General features: G+C 42.2%; 3 pseudogenes; all 3 read right to left on the bottom strand.

Annotated features, from left to right (window-relative positions):
• Positions 1-4,527: 4,527 nt before the first annotated feature.
• Positions 4,528-5,242, bottom strand: LOC115331943 (annotated as a pseudogene).
• A 1,450-nt stretch (positions 5,243-6,692) lies between these two features.
• LOC115331942 lies at positions 6,693-11,395 on the bottom strand (annotated as a pseudogene).
• Positions 11,396-11,532: 137 nt separating this feature from the next.
• Positions 11,533-12,144, bottom strand: LOC115331941 (annotated as a pseudogene).
• Positions 12,145-23,005: the final 10,861 nt, after the last annotated feature.

Below are 23,005 nucleotides of genomic sequence, written 5' to 3'. Positions count from 1 at the left end.
TTCATCGGTGGTGTTTCCCGCCCGCCGCCGCCGCTGACATTCTCGGTGCCGTTCCCGCCGTTGCTCTTCGTAAGCGCGTTGCTCTTCGGGAGTCCCGGCTATACGCGGCCTCTCCATTATGACGAGAGAGGAGAAGTGAAATAGACCTTAGATCTATTGCTAAATTAGTGATTACCCAAGCATCAAGGAGAATGCCGGGAATGGTGTTCCAGCGCCGCACATGCCGGCGTCTGCAGCAGTAACTGTTCTAAAGCAAACGCCTAAAACAAATGGAATCTTGCACGCGCGTTCGTCAATGCTTTCTTTTGGTTATTTACCTCGAATCTTTTATACAGGGAAGGCGTACGCGTGCGGCGCCTGCGGCGGTGCGAGCGTAGACGTTTTGGTCACGCACACGAAAAATCCACGAAACCCTAGACATAAACAACTTCGCTGTAAAAATAAGATTGATGAGTTTTCTGACCTCAAATATACGGTTAAACTATCGGTTGTTAAAGGCACAAAATCGTGGCTAGCTGAACAGGTAACTTACCGCGAGGTGTTTCCTGATCACTTTATATGCTACAGGAAAGATAGAAATAGTCACGGCGGAGATCTATTTATCCTCGAAGACCAGAAAATTTCTTCGAGTAAAATTGAATTTGATGAGGGCTCGTATACGAAGCGGTATGGCGCCAGTCGAAATTCTGCAATGGTAAAACTTTGCCGCTATGTTCATTTTCCCGGTCGCCCGCAAGTTCGCTTGAGGTATTATCAAAACTCACATTGATGGCTGAAACAACTAAATCTGATAGTATGGTTATAGGAGGAGATTTCAATTTGCCCGACCTTAACTGGCACCAGACAAGAGTCTTTTCTGGGGCTACCCGTGGACTCTGCAGTAATGACAAATTTTGTTAATTTGTTCGCGCTTACTCAAACTGTGTTAGAGCCCACTCGGGAAGGCATTTTCTTTTACTTTTCTTTTTCTACAAGTGAGCCGAATCTGCTGAAGACTACTTTAGTAATTCCATTCAGAATTCACAAAGAGCAGTGCTGTTCTTTGGGAAAGGACTTTGGAGCATGTAAAAATGGCATGTAAAAATGTGCGATAGTGGAAGTCGATTTACATTTAATTACAATAAAGCTAACATTTCTGAAATAAATGTTTTTCTGGATGCGCATTTTATTCCTTTTGAAACACTTGCCGAATCTCATTCATTAAGTGAACTCGATACTTTTGAGGGGTCCCTTCGTATGATCGTTTTGGGGGGTCCCTTTGTGGGTTTGTAGCCAAAGGCGAAATAAAAGTGAGCCGTGATTTACAAAAGAACAGCGAAAGCTTACACAACAGAAGCAAAGAATCTATCGCGCTTTTAAAAAGCTATCCGTCACCTGAAAATATCGGAAAACGAAAAGTGATAACCAGTGAGCAAAACAATTGAGATAGCGAAGACAGGGTCTGTTTTCTTTGAGTAATTTTAATCTAAAATCAAAGACTACGTAAAATAAATAAATAAAAAGGATAACGTACCTAATCAGTCTCTCGTGAAACATAACGTCGTCACTGACTCCGCTCAAAGGGCAGAATGTTTCAACTCTTAATTTAGTTCCGTGTTTTGGGGGGCCTTACAAATACCATTACAGCCAGCTTTGTTCTAGATGAAACCTTGGTCATGGAAAATGTTACAGCTATATTATAGGGATAGCTGTGAGTGGGACACTTAGCGGTTTTGCGCCGTCTACCGCGCTTATCGACGCGGGCCCATTTTCGGCACTCCGCCAAAACATTCAACGGGCCGTCGATAACAAGTTAAGATAACAAGCAAGCAAGATAACATGCATGGTCGGTAAAACAGTCCCCACCGGGCAATCTGGCAGTGCACCGGGACAGGTGCCCATGTGACTCAGAATTAGCACAAACAACTATTCTTGGTATAGCACGCAGATGAAACTGCCTTAGAATTTTACGATGCATCCTCTATAGGAAGTATTCACTGGCGGCTATAGCTGTGTGCGCGACTGCTGAGCCCGTGCTGATTTAGAGCTTCCACAGTTCTTTTGTAACGTGCATTCCGCACCCTCAAGATTGCCAGTCTTAGCAGCCTATTAATGTGGGCTCGTTCTGAGCATGCGCTCTAGACAGCACCCACAAATATGGCGCCCAGTGAATACTCCTTATAAGTAAGTAAGCGAAAAGCGAGTGCGTTAGTTCGCCGTCAATGCGTATGACAGATATAGTTTTACCTTCTAAACGAACAGCCAGAAAGATGGTATTAATAGTGTGTGTTCTTTTTTCAATAAATCTTCATTTGAGAGTGCACTTCGTCTTGTCTACTTCCTTGTCCCTGTTTATTCGGTGTTTTTTGTTTTTGCACGTGTGACTATTTGTACCGAAGTGACGAACGAAAACACGCTCCCCTTTTACGTAGACAGTTGAAATGCCCCTCTAGTTAATACGCCCTCATTGGTTCCAAAACGCTATGGAATTTTCGTCTGGTGTGTTACTCGGTTTAATGCGAAACGGCCTACGCGGACTCTAAGGTGCGCATATCGCACCTTTACCGTTCATTCAGTCCAACTACTCCGAAATAACACCTTAGCGGCCCCGACGTCTAACCTCAACTTTCAAAAGAGCGTTTTAGTATTGCGTAAAAGAGCAAACGCAAGCCCTTTACGTTAGCGTTAACGCTGCGTCCTCCACACTGCGCATGAGCCATACGTACGTACTGCAGCGAGCTATGCGTACGTACGCTCGCTAGCGATTTTTGCGAGCGTACGTAGCGGTCCCCTGCGTGCCATCCTCGTTGCTCTCGTCGCACACGGGAAAGCGCGAGACTACTCCAGTTTGGAAAATGGCGGCGGTGAGGCAAACCAGTGGAAGTGCTACGCGCGTTGTACGGGTTCGCTTCACCATTGAAGATGACCTCAACCTCGTGAAAGAAAGAGAAAAAAGGGAAAAAGGGCGAGGCTCGTGGCGGGCGAGGAACGCGGAGTTCGGAGCTGGAGAGAGACTAAAGAGCCGGTGCCGAGCAAGGCCCGGCTCTTTAGTCTGAAGGCCCGGACCACCAGACAGCCTTGGCCCTCCTCTTCATCGGACTCTGAACTTAAGTACAGATTAAACCTTTTCCCAATGGTAGCGCTTCCCCGTGCGACTTCCTCGGAGCGAGTGGAACTCGGCTTGATCGGGCGGTATTGACAGGCGACCCACAACCTCCTCAAAGAAATCAGCGCGACGAACCCTTTCGAGCGTCCACAAATGTAGGTGTCAATAGCCAAGAACGTTGGCGACGCCGTTGAAGCCAAAAATGTGTTTACCGTGCGGTCGGTACGCGAGCGGTGCGACATATTGCTTGAATACTTCCAAAGAAATGACGAGGCCAACATAGTAGTAGGGATCCCACAACACACTGGAGGGAACCATAGCTCAAACTGCTGGTCGCACAGCCCCCCCCCCCCCCCCCCCCCCCAAAAAAAAAAAAAAAAAAAAAAAAACACGTTCACAACAGGCAACTGCAAAGAGATTCACGCACTTCGTAGCAAAGCAAGGAGATTCGCGGTGTTAAATTGGCTTGACCTAATACCCGCCTTGGATTGTTTGAAACAGTTCGCGGGAGCACATCGATGGCGCTGCAAATCTTTACGTATCGTTACATATCCGTTTGCCTTCCGCTATACTAAAAGTGCGCGTTCAACGCGCTCCGTAACATTACGTCGACAGCTAGCGTTCGGTGTACGCAGTGCTGACGCAAGGGTCTTTACGCTATTCTAAAACTCTCTACTGTTTCACCTTACGGGTTGCGTACGTGTTTACAATTTTGTTCAATACTAACGGGATAGCGGTATTATTATAGGACTTATATGTATCGGAGGCTGCTGGCCCTGATTGCCTGCCGACATCATTGCTAAAGTATTGCGCTTGCTCAGTGTCCCCATATTTGAAAATCCTTTTTGAATAGTCACAGAATGATTGCTCTCTACCAGATGACTGGAACATAGTTTGTGTCGTACCAGTCCATAAATTTGGGGCTCATAACATCGCTTTAAGTTACCGTCCTATTTCACTGACTTCCGTTTCTTGTGCAATTCTTGAACACATATTGTACACATCTATTGTTAAACATATTGATGCTCAGTCATTGTTGAATCCAAAACAACATGGCTTCCGGAGGGCGAATTTCCTGCATCACGCAGTTCAATTAAATTAAATTTTATTTGCCAACACAATGTTGAGGGTCCCCGGGCGAAAAAGCTGTCGTTGACAGCTTAAGAGTGCCTGGGGACAGCAATGTTTTTGTGAAAAAATACAAAAAAATACAATATGACGCGTAACAATATGAGTACACGTAAACACCATATTAATGTATATAATTCTATATGGCAAGTGTCAAACACCTTATAAAAATTATCAACAGTTGATGAAATTATAAATGGCTCAGATAAAATTTTCCCAGATGACTTGTTTTTTTTGAAAAAATTACAATAAAGGCTTGAATACCAAAACTTTGCCATAAACAAGATAGAGACTAGTGCATTATCATCTAGTGTTTACAAAAAAATTCTCGCATTTTTTTTTCTAGCAAATGTATCAAAGTTAATATTTTGTTCTACATACTTGTTTAAAATAAAAAAATAAGTAATATGTCAGCGACTGCGTGAAGTATCCAGTGCCTGGGCGCGGCACTAACCACCTGTCACAGCTGCGGGTGCGAGGATCCCTTATTTGTTTCGATAGGTCAGATGTCATTTTTAAAAATGATCTGAAACTTTAATTTGAAACAAATAAAGAATGCAATAAACGAAATTCATAAATTCATAAATATCATAAATATCAATGTGTGAAGAATTGTGCGGTTGATTGTAAGCGGGATGGTGTGTATGTTTTCTGCTCTGGTCGTGCCCCATACGAGCGTGCAGTAATTTATAACGAAAAAAATCCGTAGAGATGGGGGACAAGAGGGACAAAGGACAAACACAAATCTCCAAGAGATTTTTGTGTTTGTCCTTTGTCCCTCTTGTTCCCCTCCTCCAGGCATTATTTTCGTAACACTTGTTCACCTCGCTAGCACATTCGCATTTAATTGCATTATAATTAGTAATTTATATTTGAAGTGAATTAGGCATGGTACATTTGAAATTTTGCATTGTCTTGAAGGATGTGTTGAAATTGTGACAAGGCTCCTGTCGCCGATGATAAGGGCATTGCTAAAGCTTCAATGTGATCTGTCCATGTCATATTGGTAGAGAATGTAACTCCAAGGATGATGTGTCTGTTAACTATTTTAATAGGAGTGTCACCGAGTAATAAATCGTGTGTTATTTGTGTCTGCTTATCTGTAGTTTTGAATAAAATAGCCTTAGATTTATTTGTATTTATATTTGAGACCGTTCTCGTTGGACCAGTGCCACAGTTTCGAAAGTTCTCTTTCAGCTTTTAAATTATTTTCATTTGTGTCCCACCCGGAAATAAACAGGCTCATGCCATCCGCATAGATCACGTAGGCTGCGTTACTATGCTGCTGAACAACATCATTAATATACACATTGAAAAGGAACGGTGCTAAAACACTTCCTTAGGGAACACCGGCAGTAATTAATTTGGAAGATCAAATGGTATTATCTATTGCTACGCACTGCTTCCGGTCGTAAAGGTAAGATTGGAACAACGATTGGGCAACGCCAGGGACACCGTATGCGTGCAACTCCTTTAGCAATATCTCGTGGTTTATGCAATCAAATGCCTTAGTCAACGCAATCAAATGCCTTAGTAAGTTTATGTAATCAAATGCCTTAATAATGTAGTCAATGAATACTCCAAGGGTAAGCCGATTTCCCTCAATTTTATTAATGATAAATTCCTTCATTGTTAAAAGTGCTGTTTCTGTTGATTTTCCCTGTCGAAAGCCATGCTGACAGTATGTAAGTATGTCGTGTTTAGAGAAAAAGTTGGTGACACGTGAAAAAAGTATTCTCTCAAGTCCTTTAGTTAACACCGGAAGAATGGATACTGGCCTATAATTGTTAAAGTTATTTTTTTTCTCCTCCTTTAAAGATGACCGAAACTTTTGCCTTTTTCATTCTAGTTGAAAAGCAACCAAACTCTAGAACTAGATTAAATATGTAGTTCAGATAGGGAGCGATAGCATCAATTACGTATTTTACAAGTTTTATCTGGACGTCCTCTCTCTGTTGAGTGGTTGTTTTTTAAGCTTATAAAGTGTGCGACAAATCTCGATTTGATCCGTAGGGTTAAGGAACATGGTTCCGCTACATTGGTACGCGTGTCTCGAACGAGTGACGTTATTCAAAACCTCGTTTATTATCTTCCATACTCTTTCAGGGCGCTTTTTGGACACCTCAAAAAAAAAAAAAAAAAAAGGACTGTTATAGTAAGATCAATCAATCAATCAATCAATTTTATTTCCTCTACGTTTTTGCCTTCCTTAACTCGGCGGTTAGCTTGTTTCGGTTTCTTAAAAGCTGCGACATTACACGGTTCCCTCGTGCGCAGGAACGCTTTAAAAAGTTTTTTTTTTTCGTTGATCATTTTTAAATGTTCAGGTCCTATCAAAGGCTTTCTCATTTACTTTTCTTTTTTTTTTTTTTGCTTTTCGGTTATGTGAGGGATTGAGGCAATATAATTGTGAAAAAATATTGATATGAATTTGCCATAAGCGTCACTACCGTTGGTTTTGCTATAGACGGATGACCAGTCAGCATTTACGATATACCTAGATTCATATTCATATTCATATTCAGATTCAGATTGGTTTTATTTTTCATTAGTAACAGTACAGATTAATGAAGAAACCATTTGGGCCCATAGTCATTGGCAAGTTTGGGCCCATTTTTAATAATGCATGAAAACAGTCACTATTACATAGACCATAAAAGGAAACAAAGTTATGAAAGGTTTATATGCTATAATGTGTTATGACACACAAACAATGATAATTGTTGAAACGAAGGTAGTCAAGGCTAACAAAGATTATCTGTATTGTGTGGGTTTGAGACTCAAGATGAAAATAGGCATGTTCTTTCAAAAGAGATGTGTTCTTTTAATGAGGCATTGAAGTTTTCTGAGAGTGTGATTGACGATGGTAAATGATTTCAGATTTTAGTGCCGCAGAATTGTATTAGTCCCTTGCCATATACATTATGAGATATTGGCAGATTAAACTGACCGGATATGTTTGCCCTTGTTAGTCGTGTGCCTCGATTTAAAATGCTTGTTGGAAGTGGATTGTTTGCCTTTACTATATTATCGATTACACAAGCAATTTTGTACCGTTTGATTTCTTCAAATGAGAGGATGCGGAGTTTATCGAAGAGTATACGGGATGGTTGAGAGTTGGAAGAGTACGTTAAGATTCTAACAGCTCGCTTTTGTAATTTAATTATTGGCAGAAGGTAAGTATTGTAAGTTAATCCCCAGGCCTCAATATAATATTTTAAGTGAGTATGAAATATAGAAAAATATACAAGTATACAATATTAAAACACTGTCTTGCCTTCAATAAGGCAAAACAAGCATAGGATAATTTTTTCCGAGTCTTTTCAATGTGCGCATGCCAATGGAGATGAGAGTCAAATGTAACTCCCAGATAATTAAATGAACTGACTTCTTCTAGCTGTGAGTTCCCAATATAAATATTAAAGCAGCTGGTGTTAACATATTTTCTAATGGGACGAAAAACAATGTACTTAGTTTTGGTTATATCCAATGCCAATTTGTTGGAGGTGAACCACTCCTGGAGAACTGCTAGTTCTTGGTTGATAGTGTTCGGCAAGGTATGTAGTGACGTGTCTGTGTAGATTGAAACAGCATCATCGGCGTACATTATTATATCTGAGTGCAAGGACTTGTGTGGCAAGTCGTTAACGTAGACTGAAAAAAGTAAAGTTACGGAAACAGTGCCTTGTGGGATTCCGGTGGTTGTTGGTTTTATTGTGGATGTATGATCTGAGAAAGACACAAACTGTAAGCGAGATGACAAATAATTTGTAAGAAAGCATAAAAAATGGAAGCCGTTTACAACTCCCAGTAACGCCGGGTTATAGCGGACCTCTTGAGGAGGTGGACGGAAGGGTACTGAGGGATAGGTGACTCCCTGAGGTCCCGTGACCTCGGGGGGGGGGGGGGGGGGGGGGGTCACGTGACCTGGGAGGGTCACGTGTCCTTACGGTTCCGCCGACGGCGACGGCGGCGGCGGCGGCGACGCCGACGTCGATGCCGCTTAAGCCGGAAACGGGCGCCTAAGAGCTGCGCTCTAAGAAGGAACCTCTGAAACCATATCGTTGTACTTTATTAAGAGGAATATGATGATCGACCATGTCAAATGCCCTTTTAATATCGAGAAACACACCGACGCTTATATTATTTCTGTTTAGAGATTCAATAATTTTTTGGGGAAAGAGATGACAGCACTTCCAGTTGATTTGTTAGGACGAAATCCATGTTAATGGGGTGTGATAATATTGTACTTTTCTATAAATGTGTTAATACGTCGTAGAATTAGCCTTTCGGAATGTGCGTTAATTGTGCTTAAAACTGAGATGGGTCTATAATTTATTGGCTTATTAATATTGCCTCATTTGTAGACTGGACACACTTTCGCAATTTTCAATGAATCTGGATACATGCTTTTTGTTATTGAGTTGTTAAAAATATGCTCCAAGGGAATACTTAGTATGCCAATATTGAATTTTAAAACCTTAACTGAGACATCATCATAACCAGGAGATTTATAAAGAGGCATAGCGTTAACTATGTTTATTATTTCTGTAGACGTAATTTCTTCAAAACTAAAAGTATTTGGGAGGAATTCGGGTAGTGAAAGGGAATTTCAGTTGTTGCTGATAATGTTGCTAGCCAAATTGGTCTCCAATGCTTGTAAAGAAAGTGTTAAAGTCTTCTACTGTTTCATCCGAGCTTATATCGGGAGTGGATTTGTTTTTTGGGCCTGCTTTAATAACCGAATTAATCACCTTCCACGTCATTTTGGGATCCCTGTGGCTGTTAGATATAAGATTCGAATAATACTCCCTTTTGCGTGTTCTTATCAGTGACACAAAATTATTGCGATTTTTTTTGTATTCTGCTAAGTAATACGAGTTGTGTTTATGTTTTTTTTACTTCTACTGCCACATGTTTCTCTCTTCAAGAGAGCGTAGAATTCGACGAGTCGTCCAGGGACAGATAGCGTCCGTATGCGGAGGGCAAGTTCGTCTGCTTCTTGCGCAGGGGGTAGCGGTGACGTCAGAACGCCGAGCCCTGATTGGCTGATCGCAACCCCCCTATCCGAGCGTCGTCTGCTCGCAACGTCGTCTGCGTCTGTCTTACCTTCCCCGCGACTTTTAAAAGTGCAGAGGCCAGATTCACGAAACAATCTTACGCCAAAAATGTGCGTAAGACAAAACTTAAGAACAAATTCTTATTCACGAAACGAAATTTTCGTAAGTTTTGCGCAGGTTACGACGAAATCCTACGACAGCTCCGAAGCTGTCTTACACACGTCTTACGATCAAATCAGCATGGCCGACAGCGTCGCGGTCGCGACGACCCACGGACGTTTATTTTTCTACGTGCGCTTCTCACGCGTCCCGACTTCAAGCAGCAGGAAAAAAGTAAAAAGTACTCGAAACAGACCACGACAAACAAGAACGCTGGATCCACAGACACCCGGGAAAAGCTCTACCGGCCACGACTCCACCGAACGCGACCAAGCGAGCTCCGCAGTTAGGCCTAGCAGGCACTCCGCAACTCGGCGACCGTCTGCCCACGACCGGCTGGCCTGTTGAATGGAATATGCCCGCGCGACCCTTGACAACCCTTCGCGTATTATACTTTGATCGCTGACCTCGATTTTAGATTACAAGGTCAATTTCTTCCCCTTGTTATCTCCTTGTTTCCCGAGGTAACGGTGACTCTCGCCGGTGAAAAAGCGGTGAATCTCCGACAGACGCAGGAAAGGTAAAGTAGCCATCGCTTTGACTAGCAGACGTAAAGCAGACGACGTTAACTGCGCCAACCCGCCGACGCCGTTAAAGAGTGGGGGGTTTCGCCGCACACGAAAGGAGGGAAAAGGGTTTGGGAGGGAACTTGCGGACACTAACACGCTCACCTCTCGGTTCTTAGCAAACAAACCTCGGCACCCCGGGACACCTCGCCAGTGAGTCCTTTGACTTTCCCCCTTCATGCGCGTCTGCTAGTTGTTAGACAAAAACAACGTACCGTTCGAGTTATTTCGTCTGCCCTCTCTGAAAGGCTAAGTCGAGCTCGCTCGTAAAGACCCGCACTTCCGAAAGTCAAAGGAAAGGTAAGACAGACGCAGACGATGTTGCGAGCAAACGACGTTTGCAAAGGAGCAGACGACGCTCAGATAGGGCGTCGCGATCAACCAATCAGGGCTCGGCGTTCTGACGTCACCGCTACTTCCTTTCTCATGCGCAGAAGACGAAAATGAGCCCACTTGCGAGGCGTATAACTTTGTTTTGTAATTTTAATAGATGAATCGGCAATTTCTGTTTTGGGTACTGATGCAGAAGTTCGTACTTAATGCGGTGGGTAAGATGAGGTATATTTATGAGATGAGATTGGTCAGCATTTGTGGGCAGAAATATAAATACAGGAAATTGTTCGGGCAATGTTTGTATCATAAACACCAGCACCGTCGTGCACTTCATGGTTAGAAAAAATGTGATCAATTGACGTCGATGACTCAGGTGTTACTCTAGTTGGTTCTGTTATTGCATTTGAAAAATTAAATGACTGTATCAGATGGAGATAATCCGTAGGCGTACCCTTGCACAAATCTATATTGAAATCAGTAGAGTCGATTGCTGGGCTAGTTGGTTTTGGAATTTGGAATACATTTTAGCGCTCAAAAAAACAGGGACAAAGAGGCGAGAAACAGACAGCACAGTGCGCTACTAACAACTGATCAGTTGTTAGTAGCGCACTGTGCTGTCTGTTTCTCGCCTCTTTGTCCCTGTTTTTTTGAGCGCTAAAATGTATTCTATATTGAAATCACCACAAATAACAGACTTCTTATTGCTTTGTGTAATCAACATTAGAAAGTCTTCCATTTTATTTAGAAAAACAGGCACAGATAAATCTGGTGGTCTATAAACAACAGCTACTATAATTCCGCACAATAGTTCCAGAAAAAGAGCTTCAATAGTATTAGTGGAACATGTTACATGGTGGAGCTCATTAAATAGTAATGATGATTTTATATACAAAGCAACACCCCCTCCTCTGTGAGCTGCGCCTCATGGGAAAAAGAACCATAACATTCCCAGAAATATAGAACGACTCATCTTTCTTTAACCATGTTTCAGTTATGCCTATTACATCATACGTAAATGAATGCTGGGACAAAAACGCAAGCAGTACATCTTCGTTCCTGTTCATGCTTCTGACGTTGCAATGTAATACAGACAGGCAGGTGGTTTCTGAGTGTAAGGTATTTATTGTGGTAACAGACAACATTTCAATTATAGTTAAAAAAAGAAAATGAAAAGGGGGGGGGGGGGGGGGGCGGGGTAGGCTTACACAATTTGAGCGAAGTCGTTATCACATGTAATCTAACAACCTTAGAAGTATCTGCTTTCCTCATCAATACCCTTCCCCGGGATGTCCACGTGGATTTCCAGCTCTTTTCGAGCTTCAATTGAAGCGCTTTCCCGAGCAGTATCTTATTTCCTATGCACAAGTGCTCATTTATATAGACTGGTTCGTTCACTGTGAAACCAATAGGAGCAGTGGTGAGGCGCAGTTTCTTTGCGGCTTGAAGTGAACTGTCACGAATGGATGGTGAAAAAAATCGAACAATTATGTTCGGTTTTGCTTTATCTTTTGACAGTACCCGGTGAATGGCATTGATATCCTGACTTGTAATTTTTGTATAAAGCTTCGCGCCGATGTTCGCGATTAGCTCGTCAAAAGACTCGGTCGATGTCAGAGGGATTCCTTTTATCTCGATGTTGCTCCTCCTGCTATACTGTTTTAATTTTATAAGCTCTTGTTTCCGAGAGTTCTTGTTTTAAGTCAAGGCAATCTTTGCGGGTTTGTCGTTGTTCCTGCTTCAGCGTAGCGACGTCAGTTTTTAATTCGTTTATTACTTCTTTGAAACCTTCAATGCTGCAGTTCATTGAGGACATCGACACTTTCTGGCCTGCAAGTTCCTCTTGTATGGCCGCGTTGAATGACTTACCGCTGCTTAGTTCGCTTTTGATTTCTGTGCTAGTTCCATCCACTTTTGTATATACTTCGGTGAGTAGTTTAGCAAGCTCTTTTATAGTTGGCGGCTGTTTTTCGGTCAGTATAACCCGAAAGAATGTTGATGTACACAGGAGAATAGGTCAGATCTTCACTTGAGCGATCTAGGCATAAAGTACAATAGAAATAGCGTGTTCAAATACAACGTACCTGTAACAGTAGATTTCTTTTAGGTGACTATCAAACAGAGGCTGCCTGGATCGCTCAAGGAATGTGCTGCCGTCCGTCGTTGGGCTTTTTGTAGGGGCTAACAGGAAGCCGGTAGGGTCCAAGTAAACGGAAGTGGGTACGTCAGGGCAGGCGTCCGGCTCCGATGAAGGGTGACGTGTCGATGAAAGCAAGTTACCTCGGCGAGATGGGTTCGCCCATTTCTGCTCGACCCAAATCTGCAGACCTGGGGCCCTAAGCTGGACGCTTGGCGGAAACGACGGCGAGAAATTTGGCGGCCGCGATTGGCCAACACCACACTTGACCTTGGCGCCGGCCAATCATAGCCGCCGAATTTCTCGCCGACTTTTCCGTCAAGCGTCCAGATTAGGGCCCCTGGTCTTGATGTTGTATCGCCGACTCACGGAATGCCTGTAACAGTAGATTTCTTTTAGGTGACAATCAAACAGAGGCTACGGAAGGTATTCAGGTTTCTGCTTGATAAGCACCGATATGTTAATTTAGATTGACGTGTTTTTTCCATGATGTAGAAGTAGAATACGCTATAAAAATTGGACAATGATCACTTATATCGTAGCATATTCTACCAGCCGCGTGAATAGGTGTGTCTATATTTGCAATGAAAAGGTCAAGATTGGATTGACCCGTGAGTGATACACGAGTTGGGGTTGTGATACATTCTGGAAACCTCACAAATTTATTCTGTTGATAGAATCACGGCATGCGTGTTATCATCGAGCATATTTATATTGAAATCGCCCCCGATTAGCAAGCAATACCAATGAATTGATGCGAAATCTAATATTTCTTCAATAAAATCAAGAAAAACGTTCCGGTTACCAGAGAGGGACGATACACAACAGCAAACATTTTGCTTAACTTCGCAAACAAAGTGCTTCGCAAACAAAGTGCTATTGTGATAAGCGTGAATCTTTCAAGCACTTTGCATGACAATTGCTGTTTAACATGCATATCTACGCCACCACCTTGCATTCCACTTCGGTTTATGAAATAATGATTGTATTCATCCAAGACGAACATATCGCTATTTGTGTGATAAAAAAACCATGTTTCAGAAAACATAACAATATCGAATTGGAAGAAAAAAGTTCCGGTTACCAGAGGGGGGACGATACTCAACAGCAAACATTTCACTTTACTTTGCAAACAAAGTGCTTCGTAATCTGTTGTGATAAGAGTGAATTTTTTAGCACTTCGGCATGACAATTGCTGATTAACATGCATAGCTACGCCACCACCTCGCATTTCACTTCGGTTTATGAAATAATGATTGTATTCATCCAAGACTAACATGTGGCTATTTGTGTGATACCATGTTGCAGAAAACATAACAATATTAAATTGGAAGTTAAACTCCTGAAGAAAAGTAGACACTTGGTTCTGCTTAGGCGCTAGTGATCGCGCGATAATATGAACAGAAGAAAGATAGTCATTTGACTGCTTACGTACCGCAATATCAGATGGTAATCCGAGCTCCTAATATAGCATTTTAGAAAAAAAATAGTAATCTAGCAGAGTTTACGCTTATACAATTTTCCACAAGTTACTTTCAGATACGATGTGTACTAACCGACTTTGCCCTGTTTTGCGTGCAGAGATATTACCGTTCCGCGTCTACAGACATCGCCATTGGCACTCGCGTTTCTTGAGAATCGCCAGAGAAAGAAGACGTTTCAACGCGGGACGTAAGTGCTCATTCAGATAAACTTGTGTTTCGTTCTCAATTCCGACATCACGGTTCCTGATGCGACTCTTACGAGCCTTCTCAAGAACGGTGTCCCTTTTCTACCTGCTTCTCAACTGCACGATGACGTTGCTCTTGCCCTCCTCTCGCGTTGGTACGTGACGACAAGCCTCAACATCGTCGGCGGCAATTGGTGCACCAATCATGTCACCTATCTTGCTCACGAGCTCAGTCACGTTTTCATTATCTTTCTGCACAAGCCCTCTTTTTTCTATGTTAGACCTGCGCGAGTACTGCTCACACTGAACAACCCTCATCTGAAGTTGTTCGAAAAGACTCTCGTTCTCTTTGCCCCTCTCGCGCAAGCCCTCGTTTTCCTTCTTCAGAGCCTCCTTTTCTCCACGTGCTTCTTCAAGCTTTTTCTTTATATCTTCAAATTTTACGTTTATAACATTTATGCTCTCCTTTAGCCCCCTCATTTCAATACGGAGCTCGTGCAGCTCACTACGATCATCTCTCCCTGACGTAGACGCCGCGAGTTTAGTCATCGCACTTCGTAATCGAAAACAGCGATTAAACTCAGGAGCAGCGACAGCAGTAATAATGTACAGTTTCGGGAAAACGAAACAGTCATGACTGAAGCGACCAAAAATATACCAAGTACAGTCATAGCATTAACAAGCGATAGCCGTTTTTTTTTAAATTTTCTCTTAAAAGTGAATGAATTTTATCAATGCTACTAGTGTAATGAGGCACATACTCGGCGCTTGTCGCTTTTTTTAGCAACACGCGAGAAAGCTCGAATGCTGTTTTCGCGATAACTGTACCAAGCAGTGTGCACCACACAAAGGATGGTGATATCAGTATACTAGAGATTTTTAGTAGATCGTTCCCATGACTCCGATAACGATACCCGATACTCCGCCACCGCCTCCCTTGCGCATGCATAGTATCGTTATCGGGGCTATCAGAGGTATTGGAACGATCTACTAAAACTCTCTATTGTCTAAACTAATGTAATTCTTGAAAAGATAGGATGTACAAATCTGAACATTCTAATAAAACCGATGTGGATAGATAATGGTCACTGGAAACAAGGATGTTGAGAATAAAACACTGCGAAGCGAAAAACATCAATTTCAACATACGAAGAGAAGCGATCATCCACTGGTGAAATTACTTATGGATCAACATTTCCCTAAAAATAATTTGTACAGTGACCGCAAATAGACCTTTTTCAAAAGTCAGAGTCACTTTGTGGCAGTCTCAAAAGCTCCAATACTGCCACTCTAAAGGTGGTAATAGGAGATAATGATCGGCTAAATCAATCACCCTCTATTTCGTCAATCAAAGCTGACGAAAAAGTACCAACATCCTTGCCCCTTTCTGCTCTATGCTTTCGAAGACGTTCGCTTTTTCTGGTGTGGAGAAGCTGAGTAGTGCCGCCATTAGAGCGTCGAGTTTGGCTCTGTAAAGGGTGGGTAGACTGACTTTCGGAAAGGGTCAATTTCGGTAGACTTTGTAAGGATTTGAAAATGGAGATAAAAGATGAGTTCCAAGATTTTTTGTATTTGTCTTTGTCTATAGACACAAAAAGATCTGCGAAAAGAGCTGAAAGTTTAAGGCGTCTCTAAACACATTGGAAGAGGATAAAAAAGAATGAGGGCTGAGGTAAGCATAATTAAAAAACACGCTTGAAGAAATAAAACGACCATCTCTTAAAAATGTGTAAAATAAAAATAAAAAAAATTGGTTTGACGATGAATAGGATTCATTCGATGGAAATGCGTTAGCATTTGCATCGAATTCAATTCAATGAACGCGTGGCCTCGGCTTTCTTCAGTCGCCGCTCTTGGATACGGTCAGCCATATCACTTGTGGAAAGAACCACATCCATCGCCGGAGCGGCAACTGAGCTGTGCGCATTCCAAAGCGACGTGGCGCCTGCTTGTCTCTGGCTCCGCGCCAACTGTGCGACGCTCGTATTGGTTCAAAGTGCTGATGTCAGCACGCTTTACCCTCTCCCTTTCTCCCCGCCGCCGCCACTATTCGTACTCACCTCCCCACTCTCCTCGCGACGTCATACATTGCGCTGACACCGGCGGGTTTTCGTGAAAACGAGCGTTCTAATGCTAACGCATCAAAATATTAAACCAAATGGAATGAACTCCGGCCTATGCTCTTTGAGGATTAGTCTAGAAAACGCAACGCATAAATTAACTAAGACCATTTTATTAGTGTCCAATAAAATCTTCCACTGGTCGGGCGGCAAAATAGTAAGTTGATTGGGGAGCGATCAGTATTTCCCATGGCGTACCAGCAGGTAATTCATCAACATGTTCGCTCATCGTTGCGGTATCTCCCTGTCGCTCGAAAATGGAACGCTGCTATAGAGTGAGTGAGTGAAAATAGGTTTAATAAATGTATGGGTACAATAGTGCACTTGTCATCGGACATTAGCACTACGCTCTAAAAAAAGCCGTGCGTCTACTTTCCCGCACAACACTTCGAGAGCCAATCACCGCAACTTACGGAGGCAGCTCAGCGAATGACGATGCCGAAACATGCGTTTAAATCAAAAAACGCAGTCTGAGTTGTGACATTAAGCAATGCAAGCGTGGCGTTTTTGCATTGCTTAATCTCACAACTCAGACTACGTTTTCTTGGTGTAAACATATGTTTCGGCATCGTCATTCGCTGAGCTGCCTCCGTAAGTTGCGGTGATTGGCTATCTGAGTGTTGTGCGGGAAAGTAGACGCGCGTTTTTTTTAGAGTGTAAGGGGATTGGTAGTTTTGTGATAAGGAGGTTATAGGAAGAAAGATAAAGTTACATCGAAGGTGATTATATACATTGTTCTAAATCCGCGCCACCCATTAGCAAGACGCACTGCTTTTTTTGCGGTCAGGTGAAAATGTGAGGTTAGTCCAATCACGAGGAGATTCTGAGCCGCACTGTTAAGAGAATTCGCGTAACTGCGCGAGCCCTCGCAATAAAAGAACAATTGCCATGCTCTTACAACGTATTGGATACCAGGTCATGAAGACATTCAAAGAAATGACGCCGTGCAGTTATAAAGAAAGCGCGAAGAAAACGACTACCAACAACTGATCTAGGTCACGCCACGCCTACCTCTGTCTGTCAATGAACATGTCCTAAACTAAAAAAATCTGCTTGACATAACAATAGTTCTAAGTGGACATTTTGCGCGAAATAGAGCGTAGAAAAAGTAAATGCGCAATAAAAAAAAAAAAGAAAACGGAGGAGTCGAGTGTTACCCAATCATAGTATTAACAACCTTGCCAAGACGATATCAGCACATTTAATGTTTTTAAAGTTTTTTTTTTTCTCAGGGCTGTTTCCATGCGTCTTACATAAAACTGTATACCCGCTCTTTAAATACAGCAAAAGAAAATTGCACTTTTTCATTTGAGGCCGCGCTGTGCACGTTATATGGAGGACGAGCTGTACTCTGTTTTAAGATTGGTTTCTCGTATGACGTCATTATGATCACCAAGATATAAAATTTTAAAAAAAACCAGGTAAAGGTACTGCAGCAAGCTAATTGCAGATCATTTTTTTAACTTATTTTAAAACGGCGAAGCAATACAAATTTATTTTAATGGTACTTTCGAGTTTGACCTCATTACTGATTTTTTATTCATTGGATGTGTTTTTGAAATATAGGCGTTTAGTTGTGGGCAAGACATATGAGGGTGGACTCAAAAGAAGCCGGAATCTATTTTTACAAAATCGTGTGTTTATTTTGACACGTTGAGATATCACTAACCATCAAAGTACCCTCCGCCTGATGCAATGCACTCCTCGAGACCTTTCTTCCAATGCTGAAAACAGCCTTTATACTCGTCGATTTTGAATGTCCCAGTGCTTGTGCCATATCTTGTTTCACTTCCATTTGAGAGCCTTTTTTATCCGGGGAAAGAAAAAAAAAAAAACAAATGTCCATCGGGCCGAGGTCGGGTGAATAGGAAGGGTGGTGTATGAGCAATCAGGGCGGTATGGGCAGGTGTTGTCACGGCGGACCAACCAGACTCCTGTTTGCCTCAACTGGGGTTGTTATTCTCCTTCACCGCCCTGAGTTTTGAGCAGTTTTTGACCGGCACGACCCCCTGTAATCTGTCTTCTCTTTTTGTTTGACTTCGCTCCGTGTCACTTTTCTTGTTTCCCTGGATGTAATCAAAGTTCTAAAAGGGAAATAGTTTACCGATGCAAAAAGGGTGAAACTTAAAAGAAAAAAAGGCAGAATCACTGAAAAACATCAAGATAGGCTAGTTTAAAGGCTATTTTAGGCATGGAAGGAAATGTCTCGACAAGTATGTTTCATCAGATGGCGAGTACTTTGAAGGTGCCTGACACTTCAACGTGTAAAACCAAATACACGATTTCATAAAAATAAATCGGTTCCTTTTGGGTCCCCCCGTGTACCATTTTTTGCATTTCCCCCCTTGTAGTTAGTTGGGTGTATGGGAAGTATTCACGGGCCACCATATTGTTATTCGTTCTTCGTAGCGCGCATTCCCAGGACAAGCTCCCAGCGCAGCCAAGAACAACGATCCTGAATGGATGGGGAATGCACGTTGGAACGTGCGCCCATTCCTTCCCTTCAAGAGTTCTTGGCATAAGATATCCGAGAATGGGCTGCTAATGACGACCAACAATGTGGCATCCCCAGGCTACAAAGTAAGCCACAAAGTGCCAACTTCGAGAACATTTTATATCCGTCCAATACGTTCTTATTTCTTAAATGCGAATAAGTATACTCATTCCTGGAAGTGGGGATTTTCATATTAACATGCTGAGCCTGTGACTGCGCAGTAGTCATCTATCCTGAAGCGAAGAATTTCGTCGACATAATTATTTTGCGAACGCATGTTGCAAACGTGTCGTCTACGCTCACTGATCTATTCGTCCCCAACGTTGACGTATATTGCCCGACAATGTCAACACAAACAAATAATCGCCATTTTATTAAATGTTTTATTATGTTTTTTTTTTACATTAGACGCAAAAAGCTGTCCTCAAAACCGCTAGTTCAGTGCAAAGTGTTCATTTGGGGCACTAGCCTAAGCTCTAAAAATGGATGCGTGCCAATACCCTATCGGAGCAAAATGCAAAAAGTGCGCCAAAGTCGTGTTCGTGCTAAGAGTGTCGCACAGTGCACGTAACATACCCTGTGGAGTTATTGGTAATTATTTAATTTTACAAACAACGCCGCTGTTAACCATAGTAAGACAGTAATAAGCACACTTATGTTGTTTTTTTTTAATATGAATATTGCTACACATTGTAAAGTTTTAAGTTCCCGATTAGAAACGGAATCTGGAGCATAGTTCGCATTTCAAGTTCCCCTAAAGATGCGTATTTCAAGTATAAGGCTCAAGACATACCAATCGACTGACTCAAACTCTAAGGAAAATAAGGAGGGACTATTTACACTCTTGATTTAATGAAGTACATAGAAAATATTGAGAAATTATTTAATTCAGATCGATCCACTGGAAACGATAACCTTGCAGAAGAAATAAAACGTTAAGAATGAATATGTAGCACAAAGACCTCGCAAACTTACTTCGCCGTTATTTAGCGCAAATTGTTTACAGCGCGATCATAACGCGCTGTCGACTACATGAACCCCTAATGAAACGTGCCTTTTTGGACCCAACTGACGAATATGGGGTTTTAGCATATTTAACTTGATAAAAAATCAACGATATTAAAATAAGGCCCGTTAAATACGTTTCGAACTTATTATTTCCTGTATTATACTTCTTAAGTTCGTATGTAATCTTCAATCTTGCTCGGGTGCCTTTATACGCCAAAGGCAAATAGCCGGAGAGAGAGAGAGAGTTCTTTCCAAAGATGAGAACAAAAATTGCGTGTCAAATTACAGGCCTACCTTCAGTTTACACGTGTTTTTTTATAAGTATCTGAAAGAAGCATACACAGCAGAATTATTTTGTTTTTACTAAAGTTTTTCCGCATGACCCCTCACAACACGGTTTTCGAAAGATTCGATCTACCGAACTCATTTTACTAGGTGCACGAGAATAATCATTTTGAAACTAATTTGAAGAAACGTGCATTACAGTGGGGGTGTTGTAAACTTTTCTAAGGCGTTTCATCACATAAACCTTGCGACTCTATTTAACAAACATGAGTTTTACAGCTTTCGCAGTATAGCTCTCGAATTAATGGCTTAGTACCTATACGATTTTGTAAACAATGTGTCGTTATCGGTAATGAGTTTGTGAGTCTATAACTATGAACTGCTGGTGATCCCCAGGCGAGTACAAGTGGCGGTCTTAAACAAGGTATTGGTCATAAACAAGGTATTTTTGATCGAACCGGAACCAAACCAAAACCAACATTTGAGATCGAATCTGAAACGAAACTAAAAAATTATTGTGGCGGTTATCGGTTAATTGGGAAAAGGTTCGGCGTAATGAAATGTGAACCGCGCCTGGTTTGGCGGGTGGCGACGCATGGTCAATTTTAACATTCACGGCGGGGCGTTTTCGGCGCAGTGTTACCTAAATTAATGGAAGCGACGTGGAGACAGCTGAGTAATAGCGAAGGAAATCAATAAATTTTCTGTCTACGAGCGGCACGACTTGGAGTCGGCCAGTCGGCGCATATGCGTAGACTTCTAGCTGACTATGCCAAGAAGCTAATCAGCTATTCCTTCTTTTGTTACTTCTAAACAATATTCCATCAGAAAAGAATAGGCGAGCATAAAAAAGCTAAATATAAAAATGGATGGGCTGTCAGCGTGATTGTTTCTGCTGCGGTAAATCCTGAAGGCGCCACCGAGAATACTGGAAAGGAAAAGTAAACACACGTGAAGCGCGACACAGGAGCGGATCTCTAGAGCCTGCTTGGGGAAAGTTTTGTTTTTCTTCGTGTCTTTCGAATGCTGCGTACCGCTAGTTCCTTTTTATCTATTTTTTTATCATCTTTGCATCCCAAACCGTAATGTTCCCGGAGTCTTTAATGGCCTGTGTATCATATAGAACGCAAATCAATTAGAATTTTGATATTTCCCTGAAAATGTTTTATTTAACGGAATGTCCCAGGAAGTTGGCCATGCAACATCTTTCAACTGCCTAAGGCTGTCTTACTCGTTACAAACTCAGTCATTCGGGGCGGGTGGTTTGCGAGAACGGTGAGTGCTGGCCGGGTTGACTTCGCTTATACTCTTATTCGGTACCGTTTCCGAGCGGCCGTATGATCACGTAATTTTGATACTCCCGTTTCCGCAGAACGACTTCTGGTGACCAGAGTTTTGTAAAACTCGCTAATGCAGGTAAACGCCGAGTTGAACGCAGTTTTCTTTCCTTGGCGACCGGGGGTTGTGAAATTTTATTTTTAGTTTAGTGCAATCGGTAATCAAACCAATATTTACTTTGCAGAACTGAGCCCGAATTTAACCAGAGTAATGACCGTTTCGACACCGTGAATTCAATAATTTATGCAGCACTTTATACCGCTCGTAACGAAGATGTCTTGAAAGCACCCCACAGTATATAAGACGAACTACGAAACCAATAGATGTCAAGACGCCACCAGAGTAGGCTCTGCTCGATACGTGAAAAATAAAACCTCTGCTGCTGCCCACAATTGTTTTCTACGTGAAACATTAAATAAGAAAAAAAAATTGCCATAGAACTTTTTTTTAAAAATCGAAACTTATGGATTCTGCTTGCACGTGTCTGCAATGTAATACTATTAGTGTTTTTTTTTATTTTACTTTTACGAGTGTTTTTACGTTTCCTTCTTTTTTGTAAAGCCTGAAGTATTTTATGTTTTTTTTTTTTTCGTTTGAAACTATCTGTTATTGTTTGCCAAGAAAACCAAGGAGGACCTCGTCCAGACAACATACGCTAGACTCTTGACCGTGCCCCGTCAGCTGTACATAGAGTCATTAAGTAAGCTCCTAGACGTATTCATAGACGAACAATAAAAAGTATTTGAATAAGAAAAGGTCCGTGAAAAGGCGCGCACTCCAAAGAACGCTTGAAAGTGGCGGCGCAAGCTTCCGAAAGCAACTGGGCCTTTTTTGTTCGGCAAATAAACTCAGTGGCGCCATCTGTTGGGTAACCCTGGCACACTTCCGGTCCGGAAATACTTTAACATTTTTTACGTTTCATTCTTTCACACTAAATTTTAATTATCTGTAACAGTGGCATAAGGGGCGACCATTTCCCGAAGATAGTCCGTAGATTTGATAGTTAATATTAAAAAAAGAGACAGGGGAGAAGGAAGCGACAAACACAGACTTGATTGTGTCTGTCCTAATCTTTTTTTTTCTGTCTCTTTTTTTTAAGTATAAACGTTTACTAGCTAGCCTGTGCCGTGACCTTTATTTCTGTAGATATGATGTCGCAAATACTGCGGAATTATATGAGGGATATTAGCACATTGGCGCCACCACGTTTCAAGTTTCAACGCACGCGAGAAGGGCGAATATGGTGTAAAGCAAGCGCCAGACGCAGCGAGGTCATTGGTTTTTGGGGTGGCAAAAGCCACTGGGTGTGCTCAGTGCCTGCTCCCGTGTTTGTAAAGTGCACAGAGGAGTCTGTTTCACGTGTGACCGTTGCACCAGTTTATTGTTTACCCGTCTAGTACAAAACGTCCGAACTTCAATGTCTAACCCGGCCAAGTTCGTCTCATTACAAAAGCTCATATGTTGAAGGCGCACGAATGCTGCTGATATTGTGACATCGTCCAAACTCTCTCGATCAAAGTGGTGCGCGGAGAGCGCATGCAGTGAAAAGAACTGGCGCTATAGGTCGCCGGTTCGTGCCGTTACAATCACGAACCGCAAAGTTATACGTGACAATTGTGCGTGGTG

The sequence above is a fragment of the Ixodes scapularis genome, unplaced genomic scaffold (genome assembly GCF_016920785.2).
Source record: "Ixodes scapularis isolate PalLabHiFi unplaced genomic scaffold, ASM1692078v2 PGA_scaffold9__187_contigs__length_104089568, whole genome shotgun sequence".
Taxonomy (NCBI): domain Eukaryota; kingdom Metazoa; phylum Arthropoda; class Arachnida; order Ixodida; family Ixodidae; genus Ixodes; species Ixodes scapularis.
The sequence above is the reverse complement of the archived record's forward strand: the minus strand, read 5'-3'. Positions and strand labels throughout refer to the sequence as shown.